This window comes from Carassius carassius, chromosome 47 (genome assembly GCF_963082965.1).
Source record: "Carassius carassius chromosome 47, fCarCar2.1, whole genome shotgun sequence".
NCBI lineage: Eukaryota > Metazoa > Chordata > Actinopteri > Cypriniformes > Cyprinidae > Carassius > Carassius carassius.
The window spans coordinates 262,501-281,526 of record NC_081801.1 but is presented as its reverse complement, the minus strand read 5'-3'; the positions used below and the strand labels follow the sequence as shown (position 1 = coordinate 281,526).

The window sequence follows — 19,026 nt, the reverse complement described above, 5'->3', positions numbered from 1 at the left end:
CTGAATCAACATTGAATTGATATGAACTGAACTAACTTTACAATGTTATTAAACTGACTTAATGATGTTGACTGCTTACAATTGTCTTCATACTTGAGTTTGATTCTGCTATTTTCCTGTTTAACCCCGTGAAGCTGTTTTGAAATGATCTGTTTAGTATAAAGCTGTGTTGAATTAAATGAAACTTGATTTGACTTGAGAGTCTCTCAGTGAGCAGCTATAGAGGATGCAGGCTCAAAACGAAAGCATTAATCTCTCCCTTTACCAGATTTGCTTATGATTTGTTTCAAATGTGATGCACTCTTCTCACTTTGCGTAATTTCAAATATATTTGGAAGTTGTTGAATTACAGGTAAAGCCAGTGCGGTGCAGTCTCCATGTCAATTCACCTGTATTTTTAAAGTGTTTTATACAATACCGATTGAGTCAAAACAGCTTCATCAGGAGATAGAAAGAAACAGAGAGGAAACCTTGGGAGACTTTAGATTCACCGGTCAGTTGACGCTTGCAAATGACTTTTGTAAATGTGCCTCGTTCTCTAACAAGCCTCATTGGTATAGAAATGAGGCTTGTTGACCTTATTCTGTACTCGCGTGTCTTTGTTTCATGGCCTCCGTCTGGTTTTTCCTGTAGCTGCATGTAGGCCATCACGAATGCACACAGACGTTTTGTCACCAATGTAATTTTGATTCTTATCTGAATTTCTCTGCCCGCCAGCCGGACTCGAGTATAATGTCTTCATAATAGGAAATGGAGAGCGGTACAGGCCCGATCAGATAAGCGAGGGTTAATGAGCACAGTACAGTGACAGAGGAACAGTCTACCTGTGCTGTCGCAGTCAAAGACTCGCTCTGTGCCGCTCCACAATCTTCCTCCATCACTGCTGCAGACCCGCTCCGGCTCTGTTTGTCGTTCAGGACGGTTTACGCAGGACAGCCGAGCGGGTGTGTTTATTGGCAGCTAATTAGATCACAATTAAAACCTCATTTCCACACATATTTCAGGCACAAAATGCACTCAGTCTAACCGAAAAGCAAAAATAATCCTTTGAGTTTTGTTACTTGTCTGAAACATCTCTGTGGAACAAACTCTGAAGATCAAGTTGTGCCGGTTTGAAATCATCTGGTAAAAAAAATATAATAATCAAGCACAGCATAAGGGTCGATTTACTCCATATGTTTCAATATTGTGTAAATCATTCAGTGCAGATCTACCAAGAGCTCTGAGTTTGGGAAGTGATGATGTCATCAGTGTCACAGACGTATATTTGTAGAAATAGACAACGATACATTGTATGGGTCAAAATTATCAATCTTTCTTTTATGCCAAAAATCATTAGGATATTAAGTAAAGATCATGATCATGAAGATACTTTGTAAATCTCCTACTGTAAATATATCAAAACTTCATTTTTGATTAGTAATATGCATTGCTAAGAATTCATCTGAACAACTTTAAAGATGATTTTCTCAATATTTAGATCAGATTCCAGGTTTTCAAATAGTTGTATCTCAGACAAATATCCATATCCTAGTGTTAGAGAGAATCATATGCTATTTGCTTTTTTTTGGAGATTGAATAAAAAGTATTGAAGATGTTGCTCAACAACTCATAGACCGTTACATGTTCATCCTATATTAAGCAATGTATTCCTTAACTTTTCCTCACTTGGTCTTTACCTAAAGTCTTTAAATGCCACTTAAAAAGCGTGTGGTCTCTATTGCGATCTGTAGGAATGAACAGATTTATAATGCAGTAAAACATTACAAATGCTGTGCGTGAGCTGGGCAACAGAAAGTGTTTAGAAGCAGACTCGTATTCCTCCAGATATTGCTCTGTGTGAGAGAACAGTTTTATAGCGGACTGAATTGAGCACAGCTCAGACGGATGATGTCTCTCCGGACGCGCTGGCATGGGTGAGTCCATCCGGAGCGTTTCTCAGCGCTTATGTAAGAGCCGTCACAGGCCAACAGGACAGAGCGCTCTGGTCTCCGGAGGCTGGGTGTGGAAACCCGGCTCTGATCTGATTTCAGGAGGAAGGAAACTGGCTCCGAACACGAACCGTAGATATGAGCCCTGAATACAGTTTCTCTAGAACTCCTGGCCTTTAATCTGAAGACATGCTGAGGTGGAGCTCTGTGCTAAGCCATAGAACATCATGGAAATACAGGAATAATATTTTTTCCATTGTGAAATGATCATCATTTTTATAAAAATAAAAAAAACTGTGAAACATTATTCTGAGTTTCTGTTAAAGTGTAATGTATTTCTGTATTTCCAGCATCATTCCTCCAGTCTTCAGTGTCACATGATCTTCAGAAATCAGAATAATATGATGCTTTACTGCTCAAGAAACATTTCTGATTATTATCAGTGTTAAAAATATTAATATTTTTGTATAAACCGTGATGCATTTTATTTTCCAGGATTCACAGATGAATAGAAAGTTCAGAAGTAGAATTTTTTTGTGAATTATAAATGTCACTTTTGATCAATTCAATGCGTCCTTGATTAATAAAAGCATTATTTTATTTTTATATCGCATCTAACTTTTGAATGGTAGTTTATGAAGAATGATTTCTGAAGATCATGTGACACTGAAAACTGGAGGAATGATGCTGAAAATACAGCGGAGCATCACAGAAATACATTACATTAAACTGCTGTTTTACTTTAAAATAATTTTTGATCAAATAAATGCAGCCTTGGTGAGCAGGAGATACTTTTTGCGAAAACATTAACGGATCTAAACCGTTCCGAACTTGACTGGTATGTAGTGTAAACAATCAAGAAGTTGCGTAACTCACATTTCACTCTCGTTATCAGCATATATTTGGTTTCCTTTTACTTTATCACTGAAATGAATTCCAGAAGAAGCCAAAGATTGAGTCAGATATAGAGTGAGTCAAGACATTCTTCTCCAGGACTAAATGCAGCATGTGAGCAAGACAGGAAAGAGCTGTCAACATACAGACCTGCCCTTGTGCTGCACGAGAGCGATATGTCTGCTCCAAACCCTACCAACACAGCATCCTAACCAGGAACCCTGTAAAGGACTTCTCCTCCACCCTCTTTAGGAAGCTGTGCTTGAAGAACAGTGTGAGTGTGTGTGTGTGTGTGTGTGTGGTCGACGACGCCTGTAACAGCTGATCTTCCTGGTACACCTCAGGAGCATGTGTTATATGGGTCATTCTGTCATTCTCCCAATCATGCTTAAGTTTACAGTTTTCACTTTGTGTAAATAATCATGCTGTATAATGACATTTAAGTGTCTGAAACACTTCTTTGAATACAGTTTCTAAAAGTCTCAGAGATGTATAAATGCTGCATGCTCTTCACATCCTGAGAGAAACACAGCTGGTGTGTCTGCCGTCCTCAGTCATTGTTTGGCTGTTTTTATTGATGTTTTCTAGGAAATGTTCTTCTTTTTGTGGAACAGGGAAGCATGAGTTTGCAAACTGTTTCTTCTGTGTTTCGTGAAAATGAAATGTGTGCATTTAATCTCTGATGAAGATGACTTTTTTTTGTGAAGTGGAGCTTATATGAAAGCTGAATAAATGATCTCTCCATTGATGTGTGGTTTGTTCGGAGGACAATATCTGTCTGAGATACAACTATTTGAAAATCTGGAATCTGAGGGAGTAAAAAAATCTAAATATTGAGAAAATCATCTTTAAAGTTGTTCAAATGAAGTTCTTAGCAATGCATATTACTAATCAAACATTAAGTTTTGATATATTTACGGTAGGAAATTTACAACTGAACATGATCTTTACTTAATATCCTAATGATTTTTTTGCATAAAAGAAAAATCTATCATTTGGACCAATACAATGTATTGTGCTACAGGGACACAAATATAAAAAAAGTCAGACTCCACAGATATCAAAGAATCTATGAGCAGAATCTGTCGTGAATGTAGTTAAAGTTGCAATAAAACAGCATGTCTCGTCTTCACTGAAAGATCTAGTTATGGCAGTTTGAACGTGAGAATTTGTAACCTTGAATCAATCTGATCTCAAGCAGGTTTCCGTCATTTGGGATGCAACTTGTACTTTGAATGTCGAACAAATTGTGCAATAAGGTCTCTTGGCAACATTCTCAATAAGTCGTTAATGTAGGAACCAGTTTACTGCACATTGATGCCAAACGGACGGTTTCAGCACTAAAGAGGAATCTGTGTATGTTTCTGTAGATCATGGTTCTCTCACGCTTTGCTTTTCTCTCAATGCTTCGTTCCAGCAGCGTGTTTCTCAGTTCAATCCTGGTTTTTCATCTTTCTTTCTCTGACAGCAAACCACCAAATCAGGTCCATAAATGTAAATTACAGCCCTATAAAAGAAGCTGAGGGGTTTGTAGGGTTGTGTGCCTCCATCTGAATCCCCCAGCATTTATAAAACAGCCTCGGCTCTGATTTTAACACACGCACCAGGCTCCGAGCGGCCCTCATTGGGCCCCTGTGTGTTTTAATGAACCTTCATCAGAGGAATTAGTTCCTGGTCTTCTTTTCTATTACATGTGTCAAGATTAGAAAAAAGATTAAACTAATTTCTCATTGTAGGCAGTACCTGAAAAATGAGTAGTTCAGAGTCTGTGTGATGCCTTACACAAGATAGATCATGCATAAATATTCCCAGCTGCACGTGTGTGTGTGTGTGTGTGTCTGTGTGTGTGTGTGTGTGTGTGTGTGTGTGTGTCTGTGTGTGTGTGTGTGTGTGTCTGTGTGTGTGTCTGTGTGTGTGTGTCTGTGTGTGTGTGTGTGTGTGTGTGTGTCTGTGTGTGTGTCTGTGTGTGTGTGTGTGTGTGTGTGTGTGTGTGTGTCTGTGTGTCTGTGTGTGTGTGTGTGTGTGTGTGTGTGTGTGTGTGTCTGTGTGTGTGTGTGTGTGTGTGTGTGTGTGTGTGTGTGTGTGTCTGTGTGTGTGTGTGTGTGTGTGTGTGTGTGTCTGTGTGTGTGTGTGTGTGTGTGTGTGTGTGTGTGTGTGTCTGTGTGTGTGTGTGTGTGTGTGTGTGTGTGTGTCTGTGTGTGTGTCTGTGTGTGTGTGTGTGTGTGTCTGTGTGTGTGTGTGTGTGTGTGTGTGTGTGTGTGTGTGTCTGTGTGTGTGTGTGTGTGTGTGTGTGTGTGTGTGTGTGTGTGTGTGTGTGTCTGTGTGTGTGTGTGTGTGTGTGTGTGTGTGTGTGTGTGTGTGTGTCTGTGTGTGTGTGTGTGTGTGTGTGTCTGTGTGTGTGTGTGTGTCTGTGTGTGTGTGTGTGTCTGTGTGTGTGTGTGTCTGTGTGTGTGTGTGTGTGTGTGTGTGTGTGTGTCTGTGTGTGTGGTGTGTGTGTCTGTGTGTGTGGTGTGTGTGTCTGTGTCTGTGTCTGTGTCTGTGTCTGTGTGTGTGTGTGTGTGTGTGTGTGTGTGTGTGTGTGTGTGTGTGTCAGCAGTTTCTCCGTCCTGACTGAGAGTTTTTATGGTCACATGATGATTCAGGTGGAAATCGAGGTCAACACGTACAGTTACTGTCATTCATTGCTTAAGTTTCCATTATTAATCAAATTAGTATTAAAAGGATAGTTCACATAAAAATGTAAATTGTCATTTGTCAGTGGAAGTGCTGCATCTTATGACTTCTATAACACCTGTGTGCTTGAATGCATTCCTCAGTCTGATGGTTTAGTCGCTGAACTGAGCGGTGTTGATTAGATCAGTGTTTCTCGCTCTCGTCTTGTTTCCAGTCGTCCCGTGTGGGAGTGTAATTGAATGATGCAATAAAAATTACAAATCAGAATTCATGCCTTGGTTTTTCTGAACCTCCATCAGCAGTGGCATTGTTCTCTTGAGTGTGTGATGAAATCAGCCTCTCTGCCCCATTCAGTGTTCACTCATGAATCACTTCCGCCGTCCGTTTGAAGCGCACCTTCAGGTTTAATAGACTCCAAATCTGAGGTTGGGCTTTGATTGAGTAATAATGTAAAAACATTAGTTAACAAATGGTAAATTAAGCTCTGCATATTCATCTGGGATACAAGAACTTTTTAAATGACAGCTATCGGCAGCGGGTCTTGAGTGTTAATCGTTGGATATTTGGGCTTTGAGCAGTGGATTAACAGAAGTGCCGTCATTGTGTGCCGTGTGGTTGCCATGGTGACGGGAAAGCAACACATCAACACACCTGTATGACCCGTGTAAAACCTGTCCATCTGTTGTGTGGGAGTCTGGAGCCACACCATGAACAAAGTCCAAAACAATAAATCTCAGCACAGGAAGTCACTTGGCCTCTGACATACCTGCAGTTTGAAGGATTCGATCACGTCAGATCTGCTGTCGTGTTCCAGTGTGGCGTTCTTGGGTCCATCCCCAGTAGCTTTTCCACAAGCTGATGAAGTGAACCAGGACTGAATGTAGCATTTTCCTTTTGTTGGTCCAGATCAAAAGAACCAAGAAAAGCAAACTGCGAGTGTAAACCCACCCTAAAGTAATGCAGTAAACATTATTCTAACAACAGAAGATGTAGCATAAAACTTTTGTGCACATAACTGATCAAAAAAATCACACAGGGAATTCTAGGAATGTCATTTTACATTTATGCATTTGGCAGACGCTTTTATTCAAAGGGACTTGCATTGCATTCAAGGTATTTCCCTAGGAATCGAACCCATGACCTTTGCCATGATTTACTGTTTCTGCTAAAGAAAACTCAGATGCGTTTATCCAAAAATTACTACGTAAAATCCAAAAATTGTACGTAAAGAGATCATCAGTTTTTCAGTGTGTAGAGTAAGGAAACTTTACAGGGAGTTAACAGGCCTTTAATGTATCATAAATATTGTGAAATTGACATTAAATTTACAGTATATATTTCAGAACAAGTTAGTTGTCATCTCATGGGAAACCAGATGTTCTGTAATAGATTATATGTGATCGATCGCTCTGTAAAAGTCCAATCACTGAGGATGAGAAGAAGATGTCACAAAAATGTTGATTGGCCAAATTCTTCGGTGGCAACAACCCGGAACCGTGATGTCAAAGGCAATTCTGAGAAACCTTGACTAACTTTTCTTATTGGTATAAAATCCTCGGCTTGCTTTATTACACATGTCCTTTCATGTCTCTTAACTCAATTCCTCTCTTTTAGAGTTGCTTGCAGTGTTGCAAGTGTCACGAGCGGCCCACACCTCTTCCAGCAGACCACGCCCGTCTGCGCTGATGATGTCACCCTGTGATGTCATCAGGAGACCACTGCAGGCATGCTGGTGTGACATCACTTTGGCACAGGTCTCGGCCGAGCTGCATCCTCGGGGCTCGGCGAGCGAAAGCGGACGCAAACACACTAATTCAAACAATCTGAGCCACGACGAGCGGCGCTGTTTTTGGCCCCGTGCTCTGTTTGTAAAGGGCTCCCTGGACAGATTCATATGCTGGGATTCGAGCCCTGCAGTCAGTGATGAAACATGGCTGAAGTGATATTTGTGAGGAATGCAAGCGAAAGGTCAGAGAGAGAGAGAAAGGGATGGAATTTCCCTCTTCTCTTCGCCATCAGCAGCATCAGCGATGAGTTTCCCAGGAGTGAAGCAGAGATTACACTAACATTCGCCAGCGACACTGAAGCCAGCCAGAAACTAACCACACACACGCTCGCGCTGTTCCTTTAGGACGAGCTGTTCTCCCTCTGTAAGAATCTTTGGCTCAGCTTTTCCTCACAGGTCTTTTCACATTGTATTATTTATTATAGTATGATATGGCTCTGAAACGCGATATGTTTGCATCATCAACACGAGTTCTACAGCAACTCTCGCCAGATAACCACTTGGAAAGAACGATAATATAAGAAAGATTTGATGCCTTGTAACGCAACTTGTGTTTGTCTACCACGGATGATTCTAAAGAGATCTGAAGCAAGGTTATCATAAGATATCTATTTACAATTTGTCACACCAATTTTTTGGGCATAACCTTTATCCAATACATTGCGTTCATACCAGTCAACTTACTTTAGTCAATGCAAAGAGGCTAAGTTGAGCAAATTTTAATGAATCAATTGGATGTAAAAAGAACAAATCTTGATTAGAGAATAATTATTAGGTTAGGAGTTAAATGTGCAACTGTGGAAATCTGGCATCAAACCGAACCAAATGTTCCCTAAGACGTTCTGTTGTCCAGATGAGGCAAGACAAATGGACAGGTCCCAAATATGTCAGATATCAGAGCAGAACCATGTAATCTGACTGATTTACAGGAACTTGTGATTTCAGATAATTGGGAGTTTAGTGCGAGACTTAATTCAGAGAAAGCTACAGATGAATACATTGACATGTTTGGTATTTTCCCTCCTCATCGTATTCAGCGTATTCACGGTCCCACGTTCACGGCGTCTGTGGCCCTCACTGGACTCAAAGAGGACATGAAATTGGCTTCATCCAAACCAACTTTTCCGGCATCGTTGCTGTAAAGAGATTGCATATCACTGGCGCCAAGAGAGAGTGAGAGTTTTGGGGTTTAAGCTGTAGCACTGGAAACCTACAAAGTGTTAACATTTGGAAAAGAGCCCAGAGAGAAAGGGACTAGGGTGGAGGAATAGAAAAACATGAGAGATTGAGTGCAGCGAGAGAGAAAGATGCCAGAATGTGTAACCTCAAAGTCCTGCCCGTTCTGAGACAGAACCACAAACATGAGAGCTGTAAAAATGAGCCGTAATATGCGCTGTGTGACACCTCGTCTTTTTGTGTGTCATTACACAAATAACCCATCGTGCTCTCTGATATCACCCTGTGCCAGTTTAGCATTCGATTATATGTGCATTAGAGAGAAAAACAGTTCATCACCAGTTCTGTTCTCCACATTTAACCGTGCAAAAACCAGCCGTTTAGATCTCTCATTATGTGATATTATCACCATATTTTTAATTGTCTTTTTTGGTTTTGTCTTTTTTATTTCAGTTAGCGCAGGTTTTGTATTTCTTTAGGAAATGATTGATCATAAGTTTTACTGATCAGAGCTTATGCATCACAGTTTTTGGGAGACAAATCATCATTTGTGAAATGTTCACTCAAAAACACATCAGTTCTGATCAGCGAGTTTCAAAAAACAAAACCTGTGCTAATTAAAAGAAAACAAGTTGCAGGCCAGAAGTTTTTACCGGGAGCACCACAAGTGTTACAAGATGGGGAAGAAATCCTCCAAAAGTACAAAAATTATCAATGTTTTTTGGGAAGTTATACCCTGTATGTGCAAATTCATTACTCTTTAGTCCAATGCAACTACATTAACCAGCCAGCATTTTCAAGAATAAGAATAATAAATGGTCTCTAGGTCAAAATGACCAGATTAGTTACATTTTCATATTTTCTGCAAAAATAATCTCCTTCATGATGCTTGGGTGTTGAAGGATTGTTAGGACGTTGTTAAGGAGTTTCTGAGTTGTTGTTGTTGTTTTCTCTCTCTCCATTTTTATCATTAAATCTTAGAAAAGTACTCTCTCCTCTGCTTCATATTTGTTGCACAAATGGTGTAATAGTTAACTTATGTATCACTAATATCACTAACACTAACTCTCAGTAACAGTGACAGTGAAGCTGGACTGGAGCTGTTTGACGAACTCCACTAATGAGTGTGATTTGAAGGATTTGTGTGATAACTCGTTGTGAATAATCCTGTTTTTGTGTGTTTAGGGGCTGAAATCTCTTTCTTCACTCTGTTCAGGCAAAGTTATAACATAATGTAAGTGCTCCCTGTAGATCAGCTCCAGATGTTTGAGGTGGGGCCGTCCTGATGTTGATGAAGAACTCTCGCTCTAGACGTCACTTTTCCTTCCTAAAAGCCGATACTAGAGAATGTTTGATGCACGCTGAACAAAACGATGACGTGTGTAAACGGGACAGAAGATCAGTTCACATCAAACTGATTTTCAGAGTGATTTCAGATCTCATTCTGTTTCTCTCAGTAAACAGGAATGGTTTGCATTAAATGTTAAAGCATACCAGAGGACTCCACTTTCAATCAATCGCTCACAGGATGCTGCCAAACCGAGTCATTAACCTTGTATTAATTTTGGCTGTTTCTGTGGCCACATTCTGATCGCTGTGGTTTCTGAAGAAATGTTTACCAAATGCATCACAGAGTTCCAGGCCTCAGCGCTGACGTCAGGAGCCGTGGAAGCTGAGAGGAGAATCACTCGTAATGTCGCAGGGTCACTGTGTCCAAAAACACTCACAATGCATTCAAGATACACATTTAGATTCTTCATCCGGTCATGCATTCCCTGGGAATCGAACCCATGACCTTGGCGTTGCGATGAGATTTGAAAGCAGAAGATACATTTTCATTGGATAACAGTAATTTTTTTGACTTCAGAAGACTTATTTGATGCTTACTTCACCGAGGAAACTAAATAATAATTACTGTAATAACAGTCGTTCTAATTCTATGAGAACAGCGAAATCAGCACAAATACCGATAATGACAGAAACTCTTTTTTTTCACTCGATGAACAATAAATACATTGACAGTCAATCAGAATCCTTTATTTTACTTTGTTTGTTTTTCAAATAATGTTGGATGTAATTTTCATTTTCATATCAATTCATAAAAATCTTTTTTATAACTATTTTTCAAAACTTTGCATCTTGGGTTACGATAATAACCTTTGCGTTCACAACTATAACAATGGCGAAGTCTACATCACACCTGTAATGATAATGACATGGAGAAACAATATCATTAAATCATTATCAATTGATTAAAAATCAATGACGGCCAATCAGAATCCACCGAGCATTTAAAGCGACGAACGGCAAAACTGCATACGTGTTTATAATCAACAGAACATTATTATCCGTTGGCGTGCACGCTTATATACTTATCATTTTAGATATTGTTCCTGATATAGCATTTATAATGTTTCATTTGGTCAACTTTTTTTCACTAAATTCTATTAAACATCTTTTATTTTCTACAGAAGAAAGAAACTTTTTGTTGCTTTAATTTAGTTTTCTACCTGGTTTGAATGTGCAAAACATTTTTGCTGTTAGGTTTAAGCTTTCAGTCTGACCTTTAGTTGCTATTTTAAAATGAAAGTGAAATCTGGATTTATTGGAAACCTGTCGGTCGTCGGGGTTATAAATCATAACTAAGACAAAACAGGGCTCGCTGTCATTATAGTTACTTGATCCTGAGCACTTGAAATACCTCTGTTTCCCTCTTGGGGGAATCTTGGGAAATATCATCAGCTGAAATATAAACACAGACACCCACCTGGGCTTTACCACCTAAAGGTGTGATGTTTGTGTGGCTGTCTAATTGGAGCTGATAGCAGAACAGCCGTGAATCACTTTGTTTATTCTCTTTCTGACAGAGTCGTGACCCTGCGGTCCGCCTCCATTCAAACCAGCTGTGAGTCCAGAGGAAAATACAGACACCAGTGTTTTAATAGCTCTGCGAGTGAGAGACTGGCGCTCGGGGAGCTCCTACCTACACATGAAGAGTGCTGTGGTTATTAAAATAAGATTCTGCCTTATTTTAGCTGAGCTCTATGTGTATATGTGAGGATTTCCAGTCAGGATTTAGACCGTATCATAGTACTGAGACTGCTCTTCTTAGAGTTACAAATGATCTGCTCTTATCATCTGATCGTGGGTGTATCTCTCTATTAGTTTTATTGGATCTTAGTGCTGTGTTTGACACAATTGACCACAACATTCTTTTGCATAGACTTGAACACTTTGTTGGCATCAGTGGAAGTGCATTAGCATGGTTTAAATCGTACTTATATGACCGCCATCAGTTCGTAGCAGTGAATGAAGATGTATCCTATCGATCACAAGTGCAGTATGGAGTACCTCAAGGCTCAGTACTAGGGCCGCTACTCTTCACGCTCTATATGTTACCCTTGGGAGATATCATCAGGAAACATGGTGTTAGCTTTCACTGTTATGCTGATGATACTCAGCTCTATATTTCTTCGCAGCCCGGTGAAACACACCAATTTGAAAAACTAATGGATTGCATAGTCGAAGCATAATCCCAAAATGATGCCATTGTGCACTGGAATCAAAGATGGTGTCAGAAATGTAAAATATATTTAATTTAATGCTGGTTAAATTAAATTATCACTAAGGGTTGAGGTATGTAGGACAGCACACTTAAGCATCAATCTCAATTTCAAAGCAGCTTCACTGAAGTGTTAATGTTGCAAAGTTAGTTCCAAATCTGTTCTCATCTGATAGTGTCAGTGCAGTTAAATCAATAATATTACTGAGTACGAATTGTCTTTTAAACCCCAACGGATCAACTCAAAGTCGACGATTCAAAAGTCGTTCATTTCACTTGTGTGGTTTAACAGTGTTCTTCATTATGTCCCTGTGATGTCACTGTAACCAGATTTAAACAACCAAGAATTTCTGGCATCTAAATTAATGAGCTTTTCAACAACCGAGATGAACTCGGTCACATCTAATGGCGACCCTGAATCAATCTGACGTCAAAGCAAACCAGAGCGCTCACGTCTGTCACTCTCTTTCCCTCGCTTTAAATCCTGTGCTCGTTTCCTGGACTTGGAATGTAAATATGAGTCGCGTCTCTAGGCAGCGTGTGCGCTTGACGCCAGGTGATGGATTTTTAAGAACATGCTGAGAGAGGCGTTTGCTCTGATTGCTGCTGAATGCATGGATCATAAAGCACAAGCACATGGAATATCTGAGTTGTGCGTTTCGCTTTTGTCCTCCCATATCCCCTCAGGAAATCAGCACATGCTGAACACACTAAAGCAGTGCTCAGATTGGGGATGATGATGATGAGGATGATGTCATTGGGGTGGTGTGTCGTCAGTAAAGATCTCGTCAGCAAGTTTCTATGAGATGGTTTGGTACGTCTGAATGATGAGCTGTGATTATTCAACTCAACCTCTAGTGCTGCATTGCTTCTTGTGTTCGGGTCATTTTGACCCGTAGAGGACAGAATGCTAGTTAATCTTATTACATTGGACTAGACTTACTGATTTTGCTCTCAGGTTGTACTACTTTCAGGAGATTTATTTCTTTAACCCAAGAAAATTTTTCTTTGTTCCTGGTCAAAAAAAATTATCTCATAATGCTATATTATCACCAAATGTTGTTGTATTCAATCTTTTTGCCAACTTGTCTTCTTTCAGTTAACATGGGTTTCTTTTGGAATTGATCGATTGTAGGTTTCGATCAATGAGGCTTACGATCAATCAGTGCCACAAAGAAACACAAAACCTGTGCTAACTGAAAGAAAACAAGCTGAAAAGTGCTAATACAGTTGTTCATTGTTTGCTCATAAGTTGACTTTTGTGATCTATCCACTGATGAAGCCTCACAGAGACAGAGGTGTTTTTAGAGTTTTTAAACAGTTCTAAAAGAATCTACTGATGCAAAAGTGGTTTGTTTCCAGCAGTGGAATGAAAAACGCTTCATCCTCTAAAGACCTGATGAAAAAAAGTGCACGTCAAATGCTGTTGCCATGACTGCAGTACTGACATGCACATTATTTCAGCGCTTTCCAGTGTTTTTTTGGTTGTTGCCAGGGCATATGCAAACAGACTATACAATTACAGTTCTTCAGACTTGCCTTTAGCTCTAAACACAGAACACAGTCGATTAGCTGCTGAACACGAGCCGCAGCGCCCCCTGAGCTTCACCTGTGTGTGTGTGTGTCTGTGTGTGTGTGTGTGTGTGTGTGTGTGTGAGTGCGCCTGTGTGTGTGTGTGTGTGTGTGTGTGTGTGTGTGTGTGTGTGTGAGTGCGCCTGTGTGTGTGTGTGTCTGTGTGTGTGTGTGTGTGTGTGTGTGTGTGTGCGTGTGCGTGTCTGTGTGTGTGTGTGTGTGTGTGTGTGTGTGTGTGTGTGTGTGTGTGTGAGTGCGCCTGTGTGTGTGTGTGTGTCTGTGTGTGTGTGTGTGTGTGTGTGTGTGTGTGTGTAGATCCAGCTTTGTGGCTCATGTGCAGCGTTTGCATTCATTCTGCTGAGAGAGATTGGGTTTTTTTTCATACAGTAGCAGTAGGTAAGCAGACTGTATATAACATTAACATGTGCAGACGCATTCTCATGATTCACGATATGAGTTTGTGTTGCTTAGATTTAACTGTGACAAAAATTACGTTAATAAACACAAACTTCAGACAAACTGTTCTGAAGCTCCAGAGAACGGCAGCTTGTTCAGACATCAGATCATGAAAGATGTTCAGCATTTGTTTGACTCAGTTATCAACAAGCCAAACTGTGTATTTAACTTTATTTTCAGAGTTATGTCGGTGAATTAGTTCATTTTGGGTGGATGGAAATTCTGACCGCACAGTCAACAATCATTTTTGACTGTGGACTGACTAAAGTGGTCACTATGTCACAGTCTTTAATGAGGATTATTTGAGTTCTGTCCATCCTGATTCATAGGACGTGAACTGTGGCTGGTCTTTTCACATGTCAGATGACGTCTGGTCAAAATAAGCAGGAATAGATTTACAAAATGATTGTGTGTGTGTTACACTCGTGACCATTATTTTAAATCTTCAGTCAGATGAACCCACTGAAGTCTTGATTATTGATCAAGATGATTAGTTCTCCATGCACTGTATATTGTTTGAAGTAACACTGGCTTTGACAGGGAAAGGATGTCTGTTGCTAAACTGTTTGTCTGTTTTCATTTACTCGGGAAAAGACTGCAATTGTGGCTTTATTTGTAATAAAACTTTTATCATTTATAGAAGACGACGTAAAGCTAAACAGAAACTTTATGAGTGTCGTTTGGGTGCATATGGACGCTGTCACCGCGCACTTCTGATCACACACACAGCCTGTTTGTGTTTGTTTTGATGGCATAGCTACATGACTCAATATGAGGATGAAAATACAAAAAATATGAAGAGTACTTGGACTTGCAACAAACAGCTCGCTGCTTTTATAAACACAGAATCTGAGTGCATATGATGAGTGGATGGTGAGAAAAGACCATTAAACTGAAATGAGACACTGAGAGAAAGAAAGCATGACACCTGTGTGATAAATGAGAATCGCACGGCTGACAAGTTTATTTTCCATTAGAAGAGGCCGTCTGTAATTCATCATGTTACAGTGAGCGAATGCGGAGAGAGGAATTCAAACGCAAACAGATTGACAAAACGCTGACTGAGAATGAGGAAAAATATGCTCTGTTCATTTCTCTTCTATGAATCTGCATCAGTGGACATGAAACTGACGGCAGAGACTCTGCCCCAATCACATATCTAGGTCCCGCCCCCTTATTTATTAGGCCCTGCCCCTATACTGCACATGCGAGGCCCCGCCTCCTAATCTCAGCTGGGTCATTCTGTAGTCCTGTTCCAAATACTGGCCTTCTTTGACTGTGTTTATGAGAAAGTGATCACAATGAACCACGATGCACCTCCACATTGGACTGTTACACCACAACACACATGAAGTTATAGAGTTAGTTCATCATCCAGATATAAACACAGAAGCTATGTTTACATGCATCCAAATAATCTCGATCGGACTGAAAAGCCTTCATGGTGTAGACGTGAAATAATCCGGTCAATAGGAAAAAAACTATACGCATGTACACGCTTGAGTGCAACTATCTTCCTACCAGGTTGCACGTCTTTATTTACATTTAATGAGCTGTGAGACTGAATATTTACTACATTAAAAAAATCTAAACTCTGCAGACATATATCAGCTTTCTTTTTAGATGTAGATCTGATGACATTATCACAGTCGTTTCTCCAGATATAAATGGATATATGAATGCACTTGTAGAGGAAACAGTGGACTGGATAGAAACATTTGGGTTCATATCAACACAACTTGCAGAATCTGAAATCAGGTTCGGATTCGTGTGATGCTGTTATAATCCTCACATGATACATTTATGGTGTTTTTGAGCTGCTAAACATCTGCTCTCATGTTCAGCACACGTTCGAAACAACATTTGGGTGAATAAATGGTGACAGGATTCTCATTTTTGCATGAATTATTGCTTTAATTCCATTGGTTTTGTCAGATGAAGTGAATTTTGCAAGTGATGAATCTTGTTTATTGTTTTTGGATCATCACATTTTTTGAGAATGTTTTCATTTAATGGCTTATTTTAACCCACGTGTGCAGCGGAAAGCATTTAGTGGGAGATGATTTATCCAATCAAATAATGAATCCCTGTAAATCTCAGTTTAACATCATCATCATCAACACGTGCTGCGTTCCCAGAGACGGTGAACTCCTCTGAGAGCGTCATTCCATGCTGATTCCAACGAGGAGCGTCTGTCACAGCTGCGATCGCTGAAATCTTCTGCTCTTTTTACTTGCTCTCGTGTTAAACTGGTAATCAGCAGGTTGTCAATGGTCCAAAGTAGCATTTTTATGCAGGACATTCTCTACAAGAACGAGATCTGTTAGTCTTTACTCATGTTCTCTTCTTTTATTGTTAAATGTTTTGCATGCCAGGTCAATTTGACCCCTTTATGCATTCTAGGGTTAATCTTGTTGTTCATGATTGTGATCAGTGATGCTGTGATCGCCTGATGAAACCTGCTGTAAAACAGTTATCTGAGTCTCAATCATCAATAAACTCAGAGATGATTATGAGCAAGAAACACTCTAATGACCTTAAATCCAGTAGAAATAATTTACGTCGAGAGAAACGGAGGATGCAGAGCTGATTTGGAAAGATGTGCTTTCATAAATTATAAAACTGAAGGGCTAAATATTCACCATGATTTGTCTCTATATGCTTTTCATTAACTTTGATATGTCCTTGCTGATGACATTTATGGTGGTTTTTAAATGCTCTGCTTTAATATCACGAGCCAGAGCCACATCTAAAACCAGTTTATTTACAAAGCATATTTATATGTGCTGCATCTTTTGCTTCAGCAGGGTTTTTTTCAGTAAAAATAACTAGATTATCCTGTAATCTGTTGTCTGTTATCATCTTAATTGCCTTGTTTTGATTGAATTGTGTTTCATTTAGAAAAACTGTGTCTTAAAATCATGACAAAATTAAGATGTTTGTTTTTTACACTCAATAATCAACTTTTTAAATTATTCGCAACCGTGTTATTTTGGTATAATTGAGATAACTATTGTTCAAACTACTGTTCCAAGGTTTGGGATCAGTGAGACTTTTAATGTTTTTTTAAAGAAGTCTCAAGGCTGCATTAAAAAAACAGTAATCTTGCAAAATGTTATTACAATATAAAATAAGGCTTTCTATTTTAAAATCCTTTAAAATATAATTTATTTCTGTGATGCGCAGCTGAATTTCCATCATCATTACTCCAGAATAAAGTGTCACATGATCATGAGTTTATTTTGTTTTAAAAAAAACTTTATTTTACATCATAATAATAATATTTCTCAATATAAATTTTTTCCTTTATTTTTGATCAAATGTTGCCCTGATGAGCAGAAGAAACTTCTGTAAATCATTTTGATCCCAAACTTTTGACCGGTAGTGTATATATAATTTAATATTTAGATTTTTATAATTGCTATATTTTTAAAATGTCTTTCTAGTTTTATTACTTTTAAACATGTATTTATTTTAGTACAATTTAAATAAAAATGAGAAATGTTGCATTTGCAAGTTCCCTTTCACTGCGTCCCCTAGGGGTCGCTATGGGGAACACCTCGTCGTGACCCGTGTCTGAAGCATAGATTGAAAAAACACCAACTTGTTGGCCGGCGACAGCCTCTGACGTCACTACCGGCGCGACTATAAACAGGCACCGGGAGAACACGTCATTCTCTTCTTCATCTTCACTGACTGTTCTGTTTTTGTAGCGTGCGTCTGAAAGAACCGGTAAGAGCGATCTTTCTCTGTATATCATGCGACTACTAACAAGCGTTTAAATAGTGTGTGCATCGGTGTGCCGTTATTTGACACCCGATGACACACGCGACCTTTGCATCATGAGAGAATATCTTGTGAGAATATCAGACAGGTGGATCTGTCTGAATGGTTTAAAGAGGGTCTTTCCCTTTCGCGCTCGTAATGGCAGCAGACGAAAGAGAGCCTCGGGAGGATGATGTTATAGCTTTAACACTTTCTGATTCTGAGGTTACTGCTCATCTGGGTTTTTACCCAGGAAAAGCAGGAGATATTTGAGGATGGTGAAGAAGCTGAGGCTCAGCCTTATCAATTCTCCTGCCCTGTGTATGTAGAGCTGTTGGAGGTTATGGATCGTGCCACGGCAAAGTTGGACTTGCTCATCCACGGATCTCTCTCCGTGCTACCAAGCAGGCCGCCTCCGCCATGGGCAGGACTATGGTGGCAGCGGAGAGACATCTGTGGATGAACCTGGCAGACATCGGGAGCAAAGAAAAGGCTTTCTTCATTCACGGATGTGATCCAGACGAGGCAGCGTTCTCATCCGAATCGGAGTGATACCGAGGTATCTACTCATTCCCTTTAGGGATTTTTAACTTCTGCTTTTATCCTCCCCTTCCTAATTCCCCTGTAACCACCAGCTCTCCACCTGATCAAGGTTAGGTGGAAACCTCTCGCATAGCAGTCTCCTATGCTGGACCTATAATGTTTTTGGTTGGTTTTATGTTCATAGCAACCACCTTACTGATGGTCCGGACTGAAGGGAGACGTCCCTTGAGCGGGGCTCCAGCGCAGGAGGCTGGGTGAGTATATAACCCTCTCTGTATATACTTATGTGTATTAAATTGCTGGTGGTTATGTGTCTACTAATAAACTCTGTGAGTTTCCTTTGCAGTGCTTAGTTACAGTGTTTACTAAACACTCGTCAGCACCAGCCATCCGGTTTCATGTTCCGGTATTAGGCGGCTGAGATCACAGGTTTCTGTGGGAGCCTCCTTGATCATCAGGCCTGGCACAGCACTGCAGGGAATGTTATAGATGTCCGGCCAGGTCACCCTGAGGGGTCTCCTGACCGCTTAGTTGTGCTGTTCCATCCAGCGGGATAAGTCTTCTTGTATATGCTGCCTCAGGTGATGCTCCCCTCGCCCGAGGTTTGTAAAATTGAGCTTTCCTCTTCCATGTGATTTAGTGCCTCTGCGATGCTTAGGAACCTTTAG

At 40.0% G+C, this 19,026-nt stretch overlaps 1 protein-coding gene across 1 annotated transcript in view; it reads right to left on the bottom strand.

The window, feature by feature from the left end:
* Positions 1-6,235: 6,235 nt before the first annotated feature.
* lhfpl2a (LHFPL tetraspan subfamily member 2a) overlaps positions 6,236-19,026 on the bottom strand; it is a 53,975-nt gene continuing 41,184 nt past the window's right edge. Inside the window, exon 4 of the mRNA XM_059542209.1 lies at positions 6,236-6,247. The gene's annotated coding sequence lies outside the window, so the exon portion shown is untranslated. The remainder of the gene's footprint in view (positions 6,248-19,026) is intronic.